Raw genomic sequence first — 23,991 nt, forward strand, 5'->3', positions numbered from 1 at the left:
CCAACCTCTGCCTGTTACCCAGTTCCAAAGTCACTTCCACATTTCTGCGTGTCTTTATAGGAGCACCCTACTCTCTGCAGTACCAATTTACTGTATCAGTCCATTCTCATGCTGTTATAAAGAACTGCCTGAAACTGGGCAATTTATAAAGGAAAGAGGTTTAATTGACTCACAGTTCTGCATGGCTGGTGAGGCCTCAGGAAATTTAAAATCATGGCAGAAGGGGAAGCAAACATGCCTTTCACATGGCAGCAGGAGAGAGAAGTGCAGAGTGAAAGAAGGAAAAGTTTCTTATAAAACCATGAAATCTCATGAAAACTCACTATCACAAGAACAGCATGGGGGAACCACCCCCATAATCACCTCTCAAGAGGTCCCTCCCCCAACATATGGGGATTATAATTCAGGATTACAATTCAAGATGAGATTTGGGTGGTGACACAGAGCCAGACCATATCACTGTGGTGTTTGGTCTCTATCAGTTTGTGCACACCCACCCTATCTTCTACCTTTCCCTTATATTTCTTGCCTGTGAAGTTTCTATTCTTCTCCCCCAACAACCCCCCCATGCACACACAGACACAGACACAGACACACACACACACACACACACACAAAATTAGTCCTGACATCCCAAAATAATAGAATCTTATTGACCCCACAAGCTCTAAAACTAGGTCTTCAAAGAAGGATTTTTACTCAGATCCTTCTTGTTTGGGAGGTGGAATGGGGAGACAGTCTGTGCCTGGTCCAGCTAAGATGCTAGTCATTGATTTGGCCAGGGTTGGGTTTGATAGTGCAAGCCTAAAGTGAAAGAGGAATATTCCTACCATTGCAAATCTAGGGGCCCAAGAGCTGGAGAGTCAGATAAGCCAACATCCACTGGGAAGAGTTGAAGTTTTAATGCCAGAGCAACGAGGCCCAATGCTTAGAAGAAATCAAGACAGTAGTTCCAGCAAACGTTCAGAACTGAGTGATGGTGGAATTAGAAGAAGAACAAGGTCCAAGATGAGTAAGTAGAATTATAGAGTGATTTCTAGGTACACTAGCAGGAGTTTGTGGGTTGCCTTTATTGACAAGTGGGAAGACAGTGACTGAATGAGATAGGCTGGCTTAAAGGGCTGTGCAGAAGGAAGACAAGAGACAAAGAGGGACCAGGAGAAATGTTGTAGGTACTCATCTTCTGTCAGGCGTACACAAGGAAACCCTCACCCTTATTGGCAAAGGAGTTTGGTTGTAGAGGAGAATGAGAAGAGTTTGATTACCTTGGCTCTGACTTTTAAACTAACCCAACTCATTCACATTCCAATCACCAGCCAGACTATAAAATCAAGGCTCAATCACCAAAGACTGTTTGCAGCAATTACTAATCAGTACCCCTCCATCTCCGATCATGTTTCAACCAACATTTTCTCTTAATCTCATCTCAATCTAATTTTAAAACCCTTACTCTATTTGCCTGCTTCATTCCTAACTTTGATCCTTTGGACTTGGTGTTTGTAGTTATCAACCACTTGGTGGGCATCTCAGTCAGATTATCCCCAAATTCCCGTGTGCGTATTTGGTTGGGAGTGGTTTCAACAAGTGGGAGTTCTAATCCTACTCAGGAAGTTCAGGCAAGTGCCTAAGGGAAAATACCAGCCATCAGGTTTAAGGACAAGGTGGAATGTTCTAAATAGAAGATAAGACAAGGAGTTTGGAGCCAAGGAAATGAAGAACAAGTTCGGAAGTGAAATATAAGACAGGTCATGGAAAAGCCCTTCACAATGTGGGCAGTGAAAAATGCAGGTATGCAAGATGTCCTTATTTATTGAGTGTTAATATCATGGTGCACCCTTCCTACTCACACCACAAACTGCTTCCAGAAATCTGGAGTCACAATTTGGACCATGGCTCTATACAACTTTTAACCATTGCTCCTTTGCAAAATGTGACTCCAGCACATAGTGTAAAAAGCCTTCCATGACCTGTCCATTGTCACCTTTTTCTTTACATTTCATAAATTGCACTTTATGCTCCAGTAACACTGAACTTTTTGATGTGCCCCCACCACCCCATTTTTGTTTCTTTTCTATGTAACTTTACAAAGGTTACTTTGCCTGCCTGGAATGATCTGGCCACCTGTTTTTCTGACATGTTCTTATTCTTCAATTCTTGGTGGAAGCATATTCTCTGTGAGACCCTTTATGGCTACTTCCTATGCAGAGTGGATTATGCTTTCCTTTGTATCACCATTCTTTAATGACACAGGTAAGCATGACATTTAGAAGATAGAAGACAGAACCTATAGACCTTGATAATTAAGTAGATGGTAGGGGTGTTGGACACGTAGGAGTCAAGGATGGTCCTAAGTTTTTGCTTAGGCAGTTGAGTGGATGGCAGGCCATTCACTAACCTAACAAACACTGAAGCAAGAGCAGATTATAGGGATGATGAATTCAGTTTTGGACCTGTTGAGCTGAAGCTCTTTAGCAGACATCCAAGCAGTGCAGATATCAAGTAGGCAGTTGAATATACTTGTGTAGAATATAGGAGAGAGACCTCACCTAGAAAATATGCATTTTGGAGCCTTTAGTATATAGATCTCATGAAAGTGGATGATATTCCTCACGAAGACTGGGTAGAGTGAGAAGAACAGAGACCCAAGAATCACCAACACTTAAGGGGCCAAAGAAGAAAGGCTTCTGTGGGATAAGTGGTGACATCCCCTTTATCATTTTTTATTGTGTCTATTTGATTCTTCTCTCTTTTCTTCTGTATTAGTCTGGCTAGTGGTCTATTTTGTTAATCTTTTAAAAAAACCAGCTCCTGGATTCATTGTTTTTTTGAAGGGTTTTTCATGTCTCCATTCTCCATCTCCTTCAGTTCTGCTCTGATCTTAGTTACTTCTTGTCTTCTGCTAGTTTTTGAATTTGTTTGCTCCCCTTCTTGTCTAGTTTTTTTTTTTTTTTTTTGACAAAGTCTCACTCTGTCACCCAGGCTGGAGTGCAGTGGCACAATCTCAGATCACTGCAACATCTGCCTCCCAGGTTCAAGCAACTCTCCTGTCTCAGTCTCCTGAGTAGTTGGGACTACAGGCACCTACTACCAGGCCCGGTTGATTTTTGTATTTTTACTAGAGACGGGGTTTCACCATATTGGTCAGGCTGGTATCTAACTCCTGACCTCAGGTGATCTGTCTGCCTCGGCCTCCCAAAGTGCTGGGATTACAGGCATGAGACACCATGCCTGGCCTTCTCTAGTTCTTTTAATTGTGATGTTAGGGTGTCTATTTCAGATATTTCCCACTTTCTTGTGTGGGCATTTAGTGCTATAAATTTCCCTCTAAACACTGCTTTAGCTGTGTCCCAGAGATTCTGGTACTTCGTGGCTTTGTTCTCATTGGTTTCAAATAACTTATTTATTTCTGCCTTAATTTCTTTATTTACCCAGCAGTCATTCAGAAGTAAGTTGTTCAGTTTCCATGTAGTTGTGCGATTTTCAGTGAGTTTCTTAATCCTGAGTTCCAATTTGATTGCATTGTGGTCTGAGAGACTGTTTGATATGATTCCCATTTTTTGCATTTGCTGAGGAGTGTTTTACTTCCAATTATGTAGTCAATTTTAGAATAAGTGTGATGTGGTGCTGAGAAGAAAGTATATTCTGTTGATTTGGGGTGGAGAGTTCTGTAGATATCTATCAGGTTCGTTTGGTCCAGAGCTGAGTTCAAGTCCTGAATATCATTGTTAATATTCTGTCTCGTAGGTCTGTCTAATATTGACAGTGGGGTGTTAAAGTCTCCCACTATTATTGTGTGGAAGTCTAAGTCTCTGTAGGTCTCTAAGAACTTGTTTTATGAATCTGGGTGCTCCTGTATTGGGTGCATATATATTTAGGATAGTTAGTTCTTCTTGTTGCGTTGACCCATTTATCATTATGTAGTGCTCTACTTTGTCTTTTTTTATCTTTTTGTGTTTAAAGTCTGTTTTATCAGAGACTAGGATTGCAACTCCTGTTTATAAACTACCACCAGAGAACACTATAAACACCTTTATGAAAATAAACTAGAAAATCTAGAAGAAATGGATTAATTCCTGGACACATACACCCTCCCAAGACTAAATGAGGAAAAAGTCGAATCCCTGAATAGACCAATAACAGGTTCTGAAATTGAGGCAATAATTTATAGCCTACCAATCAAAAAAAGCCCAGGACCAGACGGATTCACAGATGAATTCTACCAGAGGTACAAAGAGGAGCTGGTACCATTCCTTCTGAAACTATTCCAAACGATAGAAAAAGAGGGACTCCTCCCTAACTCATTTTGTGAGGCCAGCACCATCCTGCTACCAAAGCCTGGCAGAGACACAATAAAAAAAAGAAAATTTCAGGCCAATATCGCTGATGAACATTGATGCGAAAATCCTCAATAAAACACTGGCAAACTGAATCCAGCAGCACATCAAAAAGCTTATCCACCACGATCAAGTTGGCTTCCTCTCTGGGATGCAAGACTGGTTCAACATATCTAAATCAGTAAACATAATCCATCACATAAACAGAACCAATGACAAAAGTCACATGATTATCTCAGTAGAGGCAGAAAAGGCCTTCAATAAGATTCAATACGCCTTTATGCTAAAAACTCTCTATAAACTAGGTATTGATGGAATATATCTCACAATAATAAGAGCTATTTATGACAAACCCACAGCCAATATCATACCAAATGGGCAAAAGATGTGAGCAAGCCCTTTGAAACCTGGCACAAGACAAGGATGCCCTCTCTCACCACTCCTATTTAACATAGTGTTGGAAGTTCTGGTCAGGGCAATCAGGCAAGAGAAAGAAATAAAGCATATTCAAATAAGAAGAGAGGAAATCAAATTGTTTCTGTTTGCAGATGGCATGATTGTATATTCAGAAAACCCCATCATCTCAGCGCAAAATCTCCTTAAGCTGATAAGCAACTTCAGCAAAGTCTCAGGATACAAAATCAATGTGCAAAAATCACAAGCATTCCTATACACCAATAATAGACAAACAGAGAGCCAAATTATGAGTGAACTCTCATTGACAATTGCTACAAAGTGAATAAAATACCTAGGAATACAACTTAACAAGGGATGTAAGGATCTCTTCAAGGAGAACTACAAACCACTGCTCAAAAAATAGGAGAGGACACAAAGAAATGGAAAAACGTTCCACGTTCATGGATAGGAAGAATCAATTTCATGAAAATGACCATACTGCTCAAAGTAATTTATAGATTCAATGCTATTTCCATAAAGCTACCATTGATTTTCTTCACAGAATTAGAGAAAACTACTTTAAATGTCATATGGAAACAAAAAAGGAACCCATATAGCCAAAACAATCCTAAGCAAAAAGAATAAAGCTGGAGGCATGACACTACCTGATTTCAAACTATACTACAAGGCTACACTAAGCAAAACAGCATGGTACTGGTACCAAAACAGATATATAGACCAATGGAATAGAACAGAGGCCTCAGAAATAACACCACACATCTACAACCATCTGATCTTTGACAAACCTGACAAAAACAAGCAGCAGGGAAAGGGTTCCCTATTTAATACATGATTTTGGGAAAACTGGCTACCCATATGCAGAACACTGAAACTGTATCCCTTCCTTACACCTTATACAAAACTTAACTCAATATGGATTAAAGACTTAAACGTAAGACCTAAAACCATAAAAACCCTAGAAGAAATCCTAGGCAATACCATTCAGGACATAGGCGTGGGCAAAGACTTCATGACTAAAACACCAAAAGCAATGGCAACAAAAGCCAAAAATGACAAATGGGATATAATTAAACTAAAGAACTTCTTCCCAGCAAAATAAACTATCATCAGAGTGAACAGGCAGCCTACAGAATGGTAGAAAATTTTTGCAATCTACTCATCTGACAAAGGGCTAATATCCAGAATCTACAAAGAACTTAAACAATTTTACAAGAAAAAAACAAACAACCCCATCAAAAAGTGGGTGAAGGATACGAACAGACACTTCTCAAAAGAGGACATTTATGCAGCCAACAGACATATGAAAAAAAGCTCATCATCACTGGTCATTAGAGAAATGCAAATCAAAACCACAGTGAGATACCATCTTATACTAGTTAGGATGGCACCATTAAAAAGTCAGGAAACAACAGATGCTGGAGAGGATGTGGAGAAATAGAAATGCTTTTACACTGCTGGTGGGAGCGTAAATTAGTTCAACCATTGTGGAAGACAGTGTGGTGATTCCTCAAGGATCCAGAACCAGAAATACCATTTGACCTAGGAATCCCATTACTGGGTATATAGTCAAAGGATTATAAATCATTCTACTATAAAAACATATTCACACATATGTTTATTTCAGCACTGTTCACAATAGCAAAGACTTGGAACCAACCCAAATGCCCATCAGTGATAGACTGGATAAAGAAAATGTGGCACATATACATTATGGAATACTATGCAGCCATAAAAAAGGATGAGTTCATGTCCTTTGCAGGGACATGGATGAAGCTGGAAACCATCATTCTCAGCCAACTAACACAGGAAGAGAAAACCAACCACCGCATGTTCTCACTCATAAGTGGGAGTTGAACAATGAGAACACATAGACACAGGGAGGGGAACATCACACACCATGGCCTGTCAGGGGGTGAGGGGGCTAGGGGAGGGATAGCATTAGGAGAAATATCTAATGCAGATGACGGTTTGATGAGTACAGGAAACCACCATGGCACGTGTATTCCTGTGTAACAAAACTGCATGTTCTGCATATGTATCCCAGAACTTAAAGTATAATAAAAAAAAAAAGAAGAAGAAAGAAGGAGGAGGAGGAGGAAGAGGAGGTGGAGGAGGAGGAGGAGAAGGAGGAGAAGGAGAAGGAGAAGAAGAAGGAGAAGGATGAGAAGGAGAAGGAGAAGAGGAGAAGAAAGGCTTCTTACATGCAGAATATGTTAGGAACAAGGGACAAGCCAAAAGGAGACTATATGACTCAAATTTGGGCTTTACATCTAGAAAGTAAGAAGTATTCTCTATTGTGTGTATAAAAAGCCCAAGGAAGTACAGTATATAAAGTACTTAGAGTAGTCAAATTCATAGAAATAGGAAGTAGGATGATGTTGCCAGGGGCTAGGAGGAGGGGAGACCGGGGGGAGTTGTTGTTTAATGTGTACAGTTTCTATTTTGTAAGATGAAAAAAGTTCTAGAGATTGGTGGCACAAAAATGTGAATGTACTTAACACTATTGAACTGTACACTTAAAATGGTTAAGATAGTATATTTTATGTAATGTATATTTTATCACAATTTTTTAAAATTCCAAAGAAGAAAGAATCTCAACCTAGATTAAGAATGAAAGAGATTAGGGCTTTCTTCTCCTTTCCTCAATAGTTATTTAAACACCCAAGAACACTATATGGTCCTTTCTCACCCCCACAGAATCATATATCCCATCATCCTCTTACCGTTGGGAACTTAATTCTAATAAACAGTGTTTATTAGAATTCATTGTTTGAAAATCCTTCCAGCTATTGACTACAGTCTAACTGTGGAATAAAATGGCCTTCCATTTCAACTGATTAATACAGATTTCCTCACCACCTGAGAATGTTTTTTCACGAGATGAACCTTGCTATTCTCAGGAGTATTCATTTCCCTATGGTATTTTCCTGTTTTATAGACAGCAGTCTGTGTTTTCTGCTACAGTAAGCACATGCAGAAGTGGTTGAATTACATAGGCCTTGGAAGCCTGAGGCTTCTGTGGATATTAGCAAAATGCCAATCACTCATCCCTGGGCTCCAAAGACAATAACAAAAGAGAGTGAAATTGACTTTGTAAGAGCTGGACCAAATTGTAGCCTGTGTGGTTCCTAGGGAGAATTTGCCATTAAATGAGGATTACTTCGTTCCCTACGAAGTAAGGAGATGTAGGATATATAAAGAGGCTGGGCAGCAAGGTGAGGTGAATGAGGTATGAGCAGGATGTTTTTGAATGTGAATGCAGCACCATTTCTGAGCACAAAGAATCTTTGTATCCCCCACTGCAAGACCATAATTCATTGTTTCTCAGTAACTATTGACTGGATCTTAGACACCCAGATCAGCACCAGGTGCTGTGAGGAATACTGAAATAGACATCTGATCAATCCTCCTCTCAATAGCCTTATTGTCTGACTGGGGAGTAATCCAGGGCAGATTTCAAAATACTCACTTTTTCTAAATCTCAAATACATTGGCTGTTCTTTGAAGTCCAAAAGAGAAGAGACTCATGTGGATTGGGAGAGATGGGCCTGGAGCAGGGCATGCAGAAGATTAAATAGGTTGTCTTCTCCCAAGAGCACCTGTTGTGGGGGCAAGTGGGAGCTGAAATCCATTCTTCACCCCTATTTTTTCAAGCTGTGTTCTGGCTCACAGCATGAACCCTGAAGAAGGGGTGTGTTTCTCCTGGTTTGTCTTCCCAGCAGGTCTGCCTTTTTTTTTTTTTTTTTTGGATTACTGCATCAGGGGTGCCTTTTGTAATTCAGCCAATGATGCCATATGTGCTGGTGGAGACCCTGCCTGGAGACAGATGATCACATTGTTCAGGGCCAATGCTAGGAAGATCATGAGGCTGCTGTCCAGAGGAAGGTCAGGGTGCATACTTATGGTTCCCAAAGGCAGCTTTTCCACCACTAGGACTTCATTTTGACATAGTGAGTAGTAGCATGTCAATAAGTTGCTTTTGTTTTCAAGCTAGTCCACAGAACATCTTTTGAGTATGACAAAAATACTCCATTCTAGGTGGGCAAACTACAAAGTGGCCTTTTCTAGTAAACTGGTAAGGGTAACAAAGGTTTTGTTGTTGTTCCAATGTGTTTCCTGTTCCAACTTGGCTGGGTGCATTTGTGGAATGTAAGAAATGCACATCTATCTGTGTTGGCCCTGGCTAGCCTGTAGCCAAAAGTGTGGATACTGGGACTTTCCCAGCCTTATTTTTAACCATTTAAGATACTCCAGAAAGAAGCTTAAGAATGTTAAGTTTTCTTCTCTACTTCTGAGTACACTGTTAGCATCAGATTTGAAGGGTAGGGCCAGTCTTCTGGAAAGCACATAGAAAACAGTTCCCTAGGTTTGTATGGTGGGGAGGAATGGCATAACAGTAACATGGCTAGACTCTACAGTATTACTGACCAGTGTTCAAATCCCACATCCACTGCCTGCTATCTATCTGCACAAGCTTGGGATCGTTACTTTATCATCTACTAAGCCTCATTTTCCTCCTCTGCACAATGGGGATAAAGTTTCACAGGATTGTTCTGAGGATGAAAAATTACAACATATAAAATGACTGACATGTAGTAAGCACTTGATAAATGCTAGTTGTTTTTATTTCCCTGCAATTTCTTCAAACATCACATAAGGCACTACCACTTTTACAATGGATGGAATACTTTCATCCCAGGAGAACCCAGGAACTGGCAGGCAGAGGCTAGGGAGAACTCTGTGTCACAGCCTCAAACAGGACTTTCTCTCACTTCAGTTAACACATGCCATATGGCAGGTGGTGGGGTGAGGAAGATTCAATAGCAGCCCTCCTTCAGCACTAGGAGAGATGCGATTGTCACTTGGCTTGGCAGAAACCTCACTCTTCCCCTTCCAGGCAGGAGTCTCCTCACTTGATAGGCATTTACTCTAGCAAAGAAATGGTGGCAAGCTGATTTCCAGATGTTTTCCTAGGTTGGATATGAGTCACATGTCGGATCTTATTTCAGCAGCACAGTCTGCTCACTCTGGAGAGTTGAGGTTTTTTTTTCCTTTTGCTCTTAAGAAAAGTATTCCTTACAGAAAAATGAAAGCTCTCTATTTGTGTCAACAGGGCTAGCTTTCAGAAAAACTGAGAGTTAGGTGAGAAGTGTGTCTTTGGCTGCTTTTCGTTTTCCCTTTCCACTTCTCTTTCCTCTGCATTCCCAGATCCCATGGCTTATTCCCACAAGCCATTAATCTTTTTTCACTTTTTAATTTTTTAATGTAAGATACAAGTTTATAAATTTTAAGGTGTTGCACTTTAAGATCTATTTTCCCAAATAAACTTGGCAGCTATTGGGAGATAGGATTTATGTATGTCCAAGAATGCCCCTGGGGTTTTGGAGGTCTCTCAGATGATTCTAGGTATTGCCCACTCTGCCAAACCCATTTGAGGTTTGGACTCCCATAGCAAATGCCATCATAGGCCTTCCAGCTTGCTGCCTGACTCCAGTCCCTGACCTTACTCTGTGCTGTATTTTTGTTTTTTTTTTTTTAATTCAAATGCAGTGGGTCAAAAGAAACCAGAAAAGTCAAAGAAATCACCAACTATAAGGCCTGATAGGGAACTGTTTGTTAATTAGGAGTTGCTGGGCAATTACTATGAATCAGAAAATGTCCTTGGCACTTTCCCACTCCTAACCTCATTTAACCCTTCCAGTACCCCTAGGAGGTGAGTATTTTCATCCTGATTTTATAGGGGAGGAAACTGTGGCTCAGAGCAGTCTTGTCAATTACACAGCTATTCAGCAGCACAGCTTATGTCTGAAGCCCTAATCTATACTCTGGGCCAATGGACATGAGCCAGAGCAGGGAGTGATTACTTCCCTATATCTTATAAAATGCCTATTAATCATCATATTCATGAACACTTCATCAACAGCTACTCTATGCCAGGCACTGTGCTATGGACTGGATCTACTACTTGAATAACTAGAGTTGGCCTAGGGTGACCAACTCACCCAGTTTGCTTGAAATGCGGCACGTTGAGTGTTAAAACTTTCAGTGCTAAAACCAGGGTTGCACCTTCAAGTTACTTACAGTAACATTCCTTCCCTTCTCTGCTTCAGTGATGTTATGCTGATAACCTGAAATTTGCCATGGTGGGAGTGTTTATTCCACATAAATCACTAAACACTACAAATCAGGGCTTTTTTTTTTTTTTTTCACTTTCCCAGGAAAACTGATTATAAGCATTTATCAGCACACCACTATTTACGGTCTAGTAAGAAATGCATCCAAGTAGATAAGCAGTATTTATATTTAAAACAGTGATATAGTCTGGATGTTTGTCCCATCCAAATCGCATGTTGAAATGTGATCTCCAACGCTGGAGGTGGGGCCTAGTAGAAGACGTTTGGGTTATGGGGATGGATCCCTTATGAATGGCTTAGTGCCATCCTCACAGTAATGAGTGAGTTCTTAGTCTAGTAGTTCATGTGAGAGGTGGTTGTTTAGAAGAACCTAGCACCTCCCTCCCTCTCTCTTGTTTGTTCTCTCACCATGTAATAGGCTGGCTCCTCCTTTGACCTCTGCCATGATTGGAAGCTTCCTAAGGCCCTTACCAGTAGCAGATGCCAGCACTATACTTCCTGTACAGCCCTCAGAACTGTGAACCAAAGAAAACGTCCTTTCTTTATAAATTACCCAGTCTCAGGTATTTCTTCATAGCAATGCAAAATGGACAAACAAACACAGTATCTCATGCACTGTAATAACAAGAGCTAATGTGTTGAGAACTAATGTACTAGGCACTGTTTCATGTGCTTTAGATAGATTTAGTCTTTACAACAACCCTAAGAAGTAAGAACTATTGTTGTCTCTATTCTACAGCCGAAGAAACTGAGGCTTAGAGAGTTTAAGTAAGTTGCCCAAAGTCATACAGCTAATAAAGTAGTAAAGGCAGGACTCCATCATCAGTGTGTCTTGTTCCAAATGTGTACTCAAGGTAGCCTACGGAGACAGACTTTAGCATGAACAGCATAGTCGTGACTGCTGCAGGTGGGCCCTTGAGACAAAGAGGCAAAGAGTCAGTTTTGTGAGGTGGTGTTGTCACACACATAAACACACACAACTTAAAACATTGTAGGGGATACACTAAGTGTTATATTGTTTGCTGCCATTATTGTTACTATGATTGTGTTGTGGCCCTGAGGAAAGCAAGTCAGAGCTGAAGTCCATAACAGTGACGTAGGGCAGTTGGACCTTTCCCCACTGGTACTCAAGTGTGGCTGCAGGAGTATACTGAAGACAGCTGGTTTGAAAGTTAGGTCAGAAGGCCGTGCTAGTTGTGTTTAGGACTTTCAATGTGCTACTGAGATCTCCTGGATTAGCCTTTGTGGCCTGAAGTTGTATCTTTCTGACTCATGAATATTAAAACCCATTATGGAAAAGACTTAGAGAAGTCCCCTTTCACCGTAAGAGCTGCAGGGCCATCCCCCAAAGCTCTTGACTTGCTATTTAATCAAGGTTACCTCTAATAACAAGAATGGGCCAAGACATCCTCAAATTTCTTAGGCTAGAGGTTTTACTCTCTCCTAATTTAGCTTCTCAAGGAGAATTCTTCTTGGTCCAAGGCATCTTCTGATTGGAAAACCATATGCCACACATCCCCCCTCATTCCACTCTTATTACTTGGAAAATCCATATTCTCTGCCTTACCTCTGCATTCTGCAGCCAGGGTTGTTTGTACCCTCTAGGACCTAACTCATCTGTCACCTGAACACCTGGGCCAAGAGCTGTTCTAGAGCATAGAGGAAGAATGCCTGCAGCCTTCTCATGAATGTGGTTGGGAGATCATTCCAGTACTCAAGGCTAAATTTCCTGCAAGCATGTACCCATTAGAGTCCAACATCTAGGCTTTCTGAACATTTGTAGAAGCTAGTTTGTAGGAGGAATTTGCCACGCCCCCAAACCCCCCAACTCTTCTCCTCCTCCTTCTCATCCTTCTCCTTCTCCTCCTCCTGCTCCACCTCCTGCTCCTCCTCCTCCTGCTCCACCTCCTGCTCCTCCTCCTCCTTCTCCTTTCTTCTTCTTTTTTTTTTTTTTTTTATTATACTTTAAGTTCTGGGATACATGTGCAGAACATGCAGTTTTGAGAACACAGGGCTGACCTCTGATAGGCCTAAAACTTTGTGTTTTTTTTGTTTTTTTTTTTTTGAGATGGAGTCTCACTCTGTCGCCCAGGCTGGAGTGCAGTGGCCGGATCTCAGCTCACTGCAAGCTCCGCCTCCCGGGTTTACGCCATTCTCCTGCCTCAGCCTCCCGAGTAGCTGAGACTATAGGTGCTCGCCACCACGCCCGGCTAGTTTTTTGTATTTTTTAGTAGAGACGGGGTTTCACCGTGTTAGCCAGGATGATCTCGATCTCCTGACCTCATGATCCGCCCGTCTCGGCCTCCCAAAGTGCTGGGATTACAGGCTTGAGCCACCGCGCCCGGCCAGGCCTAAAACTTTGACATAGAGAGCAAGAAATGGAGACTGACTTTCCACATGGGTCTCCACCAGTCTGAATGTGCTGTTCACTTTTGGGCCTATGTGATGCCTAATACCTCATGCATATAGCTCAGTAGTTGACAACATGGATTCCAGAGTAGACTGTGGATTCAAATCCTGGCTCCACCACTTCCCAGCTTTGCATCCTTTGGGAGACTACTTAATTTTCTGTGCTGTCATTTTAGCAACTATAAAATAAAGATAATTTTAATAATGACAAATACGATTATTGTGGGGAAAATATGATAATCCATGTGAACTTCTAGAATAATAACTAAGCATATAGCAAGCACTCAATTAATGTTAGCTAGTATTATTACTCTTATTATCATAAGCAGGGGTCAACAAACTGTTTCTTCTATGAATGGCCAGATCATAAATATTTTAGGCTCTGCAGGCCAAGAGCAAATGCAAGGATATTATGTAGGTGTGTATATAATAATATGGAAAGCAAATTTCTACACATTTTTATCAATAAAATTTCAAAAACATAATGACTGAGTAGAATCTATGGGTCTACTAATGATAAAAGTGGATTTTTTGGGAATAACATTTCATTTAACTGGGTTTCAAACTTAGTATTCCTTATCATTAAATTGGTTGCAAAGATTTAATCAGTTAAAACCATTCTTAACTTGTGAGCCAAACAAAAACAGACAATGGCTTGACTTGGGTCTATGAACCATAGTTTTCTGACCCCTGATCTTATACAACCTTGTTGACAAAAGGTTTGTAATCTACTTGGAGGATATCCTAATTTATTCCCATTATCTGACCTCATAAGAACACCAAGTCCAGGCAGTTCTGAGCCATTTGAAGAAGCACTACCTCTGGGCAGACATTGAAAAGCCCAGAGGTGGCTTTCTTGAACCAAGGCATGGCCACCCAAGATGTGTCCATGTTGCCTGATAAAGTACTGGCCATATCAGATTGGGAACCCCAGGTCAATCAGAGCGGTCTGTTGATATGTGATGTTTGTGGAGTATCCCTGCTACTTTTCACCCTATATCACTACACGTACTAACCTCCAGGCTGACATTATTAAGAGGAAAGAAAGGATTTATTTTATTCACATAATAGCTTATCCTTCTAGCAGCTAAAGCCACTTTTAATCTTTGCCTCTTAGGTCTAGATAACCCCATAGCACTGAAACCAATGCCATAAAAAATAACTATAGAAGCCTACCTAACTTGAGGACCATGGCTACATCACTGTCATTTTCTGTGCCTGTTTCCCTGGGAAGGAAGTATCCCTGCCTGTGCTCTACCAACTTTGTGTAGGCATAGAAGTCACTGGCCACCAAGGCTAACCTAGAAACACAGAGATGTTGCTTCAAGGGAATTCAGTCCCCATGACTAGTAGTCATAGACTACCATAGACTAGAGCAGCTAAGAGATCCAACAGCTCAGTTTCCCAAAATGAATAGGGTCATCTTCTTTGAAGAGTTCAGCTTCTCCATTGTGAGTGTGGTAGGCCACATTTTGAACTATTTCCATCTGTCATTGATTATATATCAGGCTTCAGGACGGCTGGGAGGATACTCTGTCTTTACAAGCTGAGTCAATGCCCTTTCTAATGTCTTCTGCTCATCTGTGGTCAAAGGCACCCTATAAAACTTATTTGTGGGTATGCTACATAGCTCAAAGAATACTCCCAGGATCCTCCTCTGTCCTCTTTTTAACAAAGACAACTAACATTCATAGAGAACTTACTGTGTGCTAGACACTATACAAAGCATTTTATAGAGATTACCTTATTTAATTTTCACAAGCACCCTGTGATCTATGGGAACTTTTAATCTGTATTTTCATAGATGAGGAAACTGTGGAACAAAAAGTTTAGCAGTTCATCCAAACTGTCAGCTAAATAAGTGGCTGAGCCAGAATTCAAACCAGGTTTAAATAACTTGCTCAAGGCAACTCAACTTGTGTATAATGGAATCAAGTTGAAATCAGGCCCTTTCAAGCTTTTAAGTAATTTTACCACTTTCTGCTCTGTTGCCTGGATTATAAATTCTCTTGCTTTACCCAGCCCATTTGGACTGGCATTTAGATTTAATTGTTTGGCTGGCTTTGGTTTCAATTTCTCCCCAGAATTTTGCCTTTTGGATTGCTGGCCTCTGTTCCACCCCCTGCAGGCTGCAGTCCAGCTCTGCCCTATCTCTTCACCAATGGAGGTTTCAGTGATAGTATACTCCAGTCTAAATCCAATGTCTTAGAGCTCCAACTGTCTGGAAGGAGAAATTCAACATTATCTCAGAAAAAAAAACTTGAGTAAGGGGGAGATATGGAGGCAGACTCACCCTGGTAGATTCTGCAGGAAACCTTCTAGGTTATATGGTCCCAAGTAAAATAATAACATTAATCTTATGCTCTAAGTACAGGGATAAATACTTGACACTAATTGTTTCATTTAAATCTTCATAATAATCCTTTGAGGTTGGTACTATTTTGATCTCTATTTAAGAGATTAGGAAACAAATGTTTACATAAATTAAGTGACTTATCTAATGTTGAAGAGCTGGGTTTTGGATTCAGATCTCTCTCACTGTAAGTCCTACATCACTAAACTCTACAATTAGCAGATACAATCCAAAGCAGGTTGCAAATGGATGCCTCCTTGTAGCAGCACTTGGATGAGATCCAGACCCATGCAGTGAGAGCCATGAGAGGCCGAGAATGTCAGAGTTGCCTACAATATGAGAATGGATTCTTCTATGTCCCAGCTGGAAAGGGTCAAACACAAGTAATTCTCTTGTGCCATGATCCCATCGTGCTGGCCACTGTGATTCATTCAAGTCAAAACCTTGAACATGGTCTTTTTAGTAGTGACTCCATCTCTGACACAACATCTCTAATGAGTCATCATTTATGATAGCTGCTTCCAAGTCATGGAGTAAACAAGTAGATCCAAGAGCCTTCCATATCCACTTCAGATCACCAAACACCTGAGGAATACCATCTCGTAGTAAACTATTTCTAGTATATTCCCTTTTAATTACCCCACACATTCCTGGCAGAGGCAGATGTCTTGAAACAAAATGTATCATTCGTTGTATACTCAGCCTATCTACTCCAACTGTGGTTATTTTGTTTATCAAAAGAATCTTCTGGTACCAAATTATCCACCTGTGTGATTTCTGATTATTACCTGCAATTATCATTCTGATTTTAAAGGGCACTGTTCAAGGCCCTTCACATTAGTATCCCTTTGTCAACTACCTACCACTAGTAGACACAGAGGTCAGATTGGACATGTCAACCAAGTACTCACTTGGGGAGTAAATCTTCTATTTCACCTTTTACTAATAACACACTGGTTTCCTCTCCTTACTATACAGATGTTCCTCACCTTATGATGGGGTTACTTCTGATAAAACCATTGTAAACTGAAAATATCTTAAGTCAAAAATGTATTTAATTTAATACACATAACCTACTAAATATCATAGCTTAGCCTTGCCTACCTTTTTTCTTTCTTGAAAAAAGGATCTGGCTCTGTCACTCAGGCTGGAGTGCAGTGGTGTGATCTCGGTTCACTGCAGCCTTGACCTCCCAGGTTCAAGCAATCCTCCTGCCTCAGCCCCTCCGGGTAGCTGGGACTACAAGTGTACACCATCATGCCTGACTAATTTTTTTTTTTTTTTTATGTAGAGATGATTTTGCTATGTTGCCCAGGCTGGTCTCAAACTCCTGGGCTCAAGCAATCTGCCTGCCTCAGCCTCCCAAAGTGCTTGGATTACAGGCATGATCCACTGTGCCCAGCCAACTTGTCTACCTTAAACTTGCTCAAACACTTACATTAGCCTACAGTTGTGCAAAGTCATCTAACACAAAGCCTATTTTATAATAAAGTATTGAATATCTCATGTAATATATTAAATACTCTACTGAAAGTGAAAAACAGAGTATTTGTGTGGGTACTCACCATTAACGTACACAGCTGAAAGCACACTGAACCTGGAGAATATTTGAAGCATTGAACTAAAATTAATTGATGAATGATGGGGATACTACTGTGACAGGGTCATCAGTTTCTCTCTCTTCTGATGAGGCTTGAGAATAGCTGGTAGAAAATACGGGAACATTGACATTTATTGATGGTTTAGCAGGCATAGTATTCTTCAGGAAGATACCAAATATCAGTTGTTTACCTTCGTGATTGCATGACTGACTAGGAGCTGCAGCTCGCTGCTGCTGCTGCTGGCAGAACCACAACACAGTATTGTACAGCATATCACTAGTCCAGGAAAATATCAAAATTAAAAACTCAAAGTACAGTTTCTTCTGATGTGTATTACTTTTGCATCATCATAAAGTAAAAATATCATTAAATCAAACCACCCTAAGTCAGAAACCGTCTGTAACTGATTCCTCCCACAATTTACCTCATTCATCAGCCAGACTCTTTTTTATGGTAATTATGGCTTCCACACCCACTGCTTTCCACACTCTCCCATGCAATGTTGGGCATAAGGAGTTGTAGGCTACCAGAATGCTGAAGGTCATAACACATGAAATATACTGAATAATTCTGGGTCCTTGAGAAGAACATCAGCGTGGGAGACAATTATATATACACACATGCACACACATAATCACCATCATATGGAGCACTTCAAGGTAATGAAAGTTATCAACACCATGGGTTTCTGACTCCAGCTAACTCCTCTATGTCAATCCACCCCATCTGCCACCAATATTTGCTATATCTGACCTGTCAATATTTCTCCACCGTATCAATAGCTAAGTCTTTTCAGATTCTAGGAAAGCAAGGTTAAGGACTGAGAATGGTTGGGAAGTGTGTGATGAGCAGCAGTGTCCAGCTACATCCTCCTATATGCTAATCTATGGAGGTGATCTTGAGGCTCATAGGTCTCCCAATCAGAAACACCCATTGGTGGTTTTTGTTCACATGGTGGAGGTTACAAACTGAACCCAGTAGGTGACTGGGTTCACTTGACCACAGTTTAGTCTACCAAGCTGCTTAAGGCTCCTGAATCTATCCTGTCCTCAAGTGAGAGACAAAATGCACTGGCTCCCCTATGACAAGTTAGGCCACCAAATATAATTCTCAGATTAGTTAAGAGACCAAGTAGTTTATTAATGTACAAGAGTCATAAGCTTCACTAACCCATGTCTCCAGGCATTTGGGAGACAAGAAAGGCCAATAAAAGCATCTTTCTTTGATTCCATGGTGAGGATAGTTGAATATCTTTATATATAGCAGCATATGGGGCCCAAAACTGAATCTCTATCAAGCTAGAACAAGCGCCAGCACAGTGACCATAACTTCATCCTAGTAGCTGACAGATCTCTATGCCCAAGGAGAAAGTTGCCCTCTAAAATACTGTCTGATGCCTTTCCAATAGTGTAAGGATAGGAAGGAGGGTAGCTCAGATAGTCCCACAAGTCAGGGATGGGAAACAGGATGGACTTCTTTCTGCAGTCCTTGGTCACAGAACTTGAAGGAAAAATAGTAAAATTGTGTCCAAAGGAAAAGTCTCTGTAAAATGGGGAGTCACGCAAGACAATCTTAGGAAAGCAATAGAAGTTGAGGGCAGTGCCATATGGAGAGAAACAGGAGTGGCAAGAATGGCCAGAGGAATATCACTGAGCAGGTCAGAGTGAATAAACAAAATGGGTGGTGTCTGAATGAACACCAAAAGCAGGGGCCCAGTGAAAGAGGCCAGTGTTATACCTGTTACAGGTATTACTTGCATGAATGGGCCAAGTCCAGTCAATGGGGCCAGAATAAATACTAAACTTAGAGTTTAGATAAACAAATAATAAATAAATGTTTTTTTTTTTTTTTTTAATTTTGTTTTTGAGACCGAGTCTCACTCTGTCACCCAGGCTGGAGTGTAGTGGCGCGATCTTGGCTCACTGCAACCTCCGCCCCCTGGGTTCAAGCGATTCTCCTGCCTTAGTGTCCTCAGTAGCTGGGATTACAGGCACCTGCCACAGCACTCAGCTAATTTTTGTATTTTTAGTAGAGACGGAGTTTCACCATCTTGGCCAGGCTGGTCTTGAACTCCTGATCTCATGATCCATCTGCCTCAGCCATAAATGTTGGATAAACTGCACATACTCTCTGACCCAGTGACTCAACCTCAGCAATTTATCTTCTTGATGTATTTGCAGAAAAGCATAAATGTGAGGATGACTGTTGCAGCATTAATTGTATTAGTAAAAGACTAGGTAGAATAAAATGTCTATCAATACTGGACTGGCTAAATAAATTATAGAACATTTATAGAATATAATATTATTCAGCCATTAATGAAGAGAAAAATAAACCAATTGAAACCCAATACAGAACCGACACAGATATTGGAATTAGCAAAAACATTAAAACAGTTACTTTAACTGTAGTCCATATGTTCAAAACAGTAAGTAAAGACATGGAAGATTTTTAACAATGACTCAGAGCTTCAGAGAGGAAAATAAAAATGTGTGAGATTAAAATTGTACTAAATGGGATGTACAGCAGATTAGATATTTTAGGAGAAAAGATTAGTAAACTACATAATATAGCAATAAAAACTGTTCAAAATAAAACACATAGGGGAAAATATCAATATAATGAAAAGCACATTAGTGTGCTATGAAGCAACTTCAAGCAGCCAAATGTATGAATAATTGGAGTCCCCAAAGAAGGACAAGGAGAGTCAAAAAATATTTGGGGAAACAATCATTGAAAAATTTCTAATGTTGATAAAAACCATAAACCCACAGATTCAAGCATCTCAGAAAATCCAAACACTAGAAACATGAAGAAAACAACACCAAACCACATCCTAATCAAATTTATCAAAGCCAATGACAAACAAAAAGTCTTAAGACCAGCCAAAGAAAATAGACAAGTTATATAATGAGAAACAAACATAGAGATGACGTAAATTTGTCTTTAGAAATGGTGCATGTGAGAAGAGAATGGAACAATATATTTAAAACACTAAAAGAAAAGAGCTGTCAACCTGTCAACCTAGTGTTCTATAACCAGAGAAAATATATTTTTAAAAGGAAAGACGTTGTCAGATATACAAAATTTTGAAAGAATCACCACTAGCAATCCTGAACTACAAGAAATGTTAAAGGATGTCTTTCAAGCAGAAGAAAAATGACACCAGATGGAAACGTGGATCTACACAAAGGAATGAAGAATACTGGAAATGATAACTACCTGTGTAAATATATACTTTTTTCATAGTACTTAAATATCTTTATAGGATAACCAAGTCTTTAAACAAATACAACAATTGGGGTTTGTAAGTATGTAAAAATAAAATGTAAGACAATTATAGCATAAAGACTTGGAGGAGAAACATGGAATTACACCATTTTAGCTTATTATACTATGTGAAGTGGTATAAACTCACTTGCAGGTGGATAGTAATAACTGAAAAAATGTTTTCGCCAGGCATAGGTAGTCCCAGCTACTCAGAAAGTTGAGATGGGAGGGTTACTTGAACCCAAGAGTTTGAGGTCAGCCTTGGAAATATAGCAGACTCTTTCTGTAAAGAAGAAGTATAAAAGTTTCTAAAATAGCAAAACAAAAGTTATAGGTAATTAATCAACAAAGGAGATAAAATGTGATCATAAGAAATACACAAATAATCCAAAAGATGGTGGAAAAAGAGGAAAAGGGGAGAAAAGAAGAGATGAGACAAAAATAACAACATGATACATTAAAAACTAACCATATCAATAATCACATTTAGAAGTAAATAGTCTAATCTTCCCAATAAACAAGCAGAGATTCTCAGATTGGAAAAAAAAAAAAGCAGCAAGACACAAGTTTATGTTGCCTTCAACTTTATAAACAATTTAAATATAAAGACACAAAAAGGTTAAAAGTAAAAGAATGAATTAAGACATACCATGCTAACACTAGCCAGAAGAAAGCTGACATATCTGTATTAACGTCAGACAAAGTTAACTTCAAACCAAAGAATATTACAGTGATAAAGAGTGTCACTTCCTGGTTGATGAGTGCAGCAAATCGCCATGGCACATGCATACATACCTATGTAACAAACCTGCACATTCTGCACATGTATCCCAGAACTTAAAGTGTAATGAAAAAAAAAAAAAGAACGTCACTTCATAATGATAAAGGAGTCAGTTCTTCAAGAGGACACGACAACTCTAAATGTTTATACCGCTAATAAAAGAGCTTTAAAATACATGAACAAAAACTGATAGAATTGCAAAAAGCAATAGACAAATCTACAAATTATAGTTGGAGATCTCAATATTTTTCTCTCAATAATTGATAGAACAGGTAGACAGAAATTACACAGCAAAAAATATAATAGACTTGAACAACACCATCAATAAACATGATTGGCATATATAGAGCATTCCACCTAACAACAGCAGATGACATATTCTTCTCAAGTATATATGGAACATTTATCAAGGTAGTTCATATTCTTGGACATACAGCAAGTCTCAATAAATGTAAAAGGATCCAAGTGATATAATGAATATTCTTTGAGCACAATGGAAATAAATTGGAAATTAATAACAGAATTATCTGGGAAGTTCTTCCAAATATTTGAAAGTTAAACAACACACTTCTAAATAACCTATGAAACAAGAGACTAAAAGGGAAGTTAAAAAATTATTTTGAAATGAGTCAAAATGAGAACTGAGCATATCAGAATTTGTGATATGTAGCTAGAAGTAGTTTAGAAAGGTCTTAAATCAATGACTTCACCCTTCACCTTAAAAAAACTAGAGCAAAGAATAGCAAATTACACCCAAAGTAATCAGAAGAAAAAAAAAAAGAAGGTTGAAGTGTAAGTCAATAATAAGGGAAACAGGAAAACAATAGCAGAAAATAATGAAACCAAAGCTGGACCTTAGAGATCAAAGAAATTGATAAACCTCTAGCCAGACTAATCAGGAAAAAAAGAAAGAGAACACAAATTTCCAATGTCAAGAATGAGAAAGGAGACAGCATTACAGATTCTACTGTTATTAAAAGATTATTAAGGAAATATTATGAATAACTTTGTTTCAATATATTCAACAATTTAGATAAAATGGTCAAACTTCTTGAAAGACACAAGCTATCAAAGCTCCTTTTAAAAGAAACAGATATACACCATGGAATACTATGCAGCCATAAAAAAAGAATGTGATCATGTCTTTTGTGGGAACAAGGATAGAGCTGGAGGCCACTATCCTCAGCAAAGTAATTCAGGAAGAGGAAACCAAATACCAGATGGTCTTACTTATAAGTGGGAGCTTAATGACGAGAACTTATGACCACAAAGAAGGAAACCACAGATACCAGGGTCTACTTGAGGGTGGAGGGTGGAAGGAGGAAGAGGAGCAGAAAAGATAACTATCGAGTACTGGGCTTAATTCCTGGGTGATGAAATAATGTGTACAACAAACCCCCATGACGTGAGTCTACCTATGTAACAAACCTTCACATCTACCTCCAAACCTAAAATAAAGGTTATAAAACGCAGAAACAGATAACCAAAATAGCTATATACCTATTAAATAAATTGAATTTGTGGCTTAAAATCTTCCCACAAATGTAACTCTAGGCCCAGATACCTTTACTGGCAAATTCTAACAAATACTTAAGAAAGAAATAATACCAAATCTACCCCAAGTTTTCTTCAAGAAAACTGAATGGGAGGGAATATTTTCCAACTCATTTTATGAAGCCAGTATTACCCACATACCAAAACCAAAGAAAACATGTTGCAAAATAAGAAAACTATCAACTACTGTTCTTTATGAATATTGATAGAAAATGTCTAAACAGAATGTTTGCAAATTAAATCCAACAATATATTAAAAGTATAAACACTATTGCCAAGTGGGACTTATTCCAGGAATGCAGGGTTGATAGAACATTTTATAATGAGTATAATTCAAGTATAATTCACCATATTTACAAACTAAAGGAGAAAACCCATATGATTATCTCAATAAATGAAGACAGAGCATTTGACAAAACCCTACATCCATTCCTGATAAAAAACCGAAAAGTCTCAGCAAGCCAGGACTAGAAGAGAAATTCTTCAACCTATATATATGGCATCATGTATAATGATGAAATGAATTTTCCCATTAGGTCAGGTGCAAGGCAAGAATGTCTGTTTTCACTTCTATACAGCACTGTACTGGTGCTTCTGGACAGTGCAGTTAGGCAAGGAAAAGATATAAAAGGAGCCGGGCGCGGTGGCTCAAGCCTGTAATCCCAGCACTTTGGGAGGTGGAGACGGGCGGATCACGAGGTCAGGAGTTCGAGACCATCCTGGCTAACACGGTGAAACCCCGTCTCTACTAAAAAAATACAAAAACCTAGCCGGGCGAGGTGGCTGGCGCCTGTAGTCCCAGCTACTCGGGAGGCTGAGGCAGGAGAATGGCGTAAACCCGGGAGGCGGAGCTTGCAGTGAGCTGAGATCCGGCCACCGCACTCCAGCCCGGGCGACAGGCGAGACTCCGTCTCAAAAAAAAAAAAAAAAAAAAAAAAAAAAAAAAAGATATAAAAGGAATCCAGATTTGGAAATAAAGAGAAATAAAACTGTTTTTGTCCAGAGATGATGTTGTCTATTTAGAAAATGTGATAGAATTTACAGAAAAGCTACTAGAATGAATGAGTTTAGCAATGTTGCCAAATACAGAGTCAACGTAGAAAAATCAAGTATATCATCAGAAAACGAAATCTTAAAA

Source organism: Macaca thibetana, chromosome X, assembly GCF_024542745.1.
Source record: "Macaca thibetana thibetana isolate TM-01 chromosome X, ASM2454274v1, whole genome shotgun sequence".
Taxonomy (NCBI): Eukaryota; Metazoa; Chordata; class Mammalia; order Primates; family Cercopithecidae; genus Macaca; species Macaca thibetana.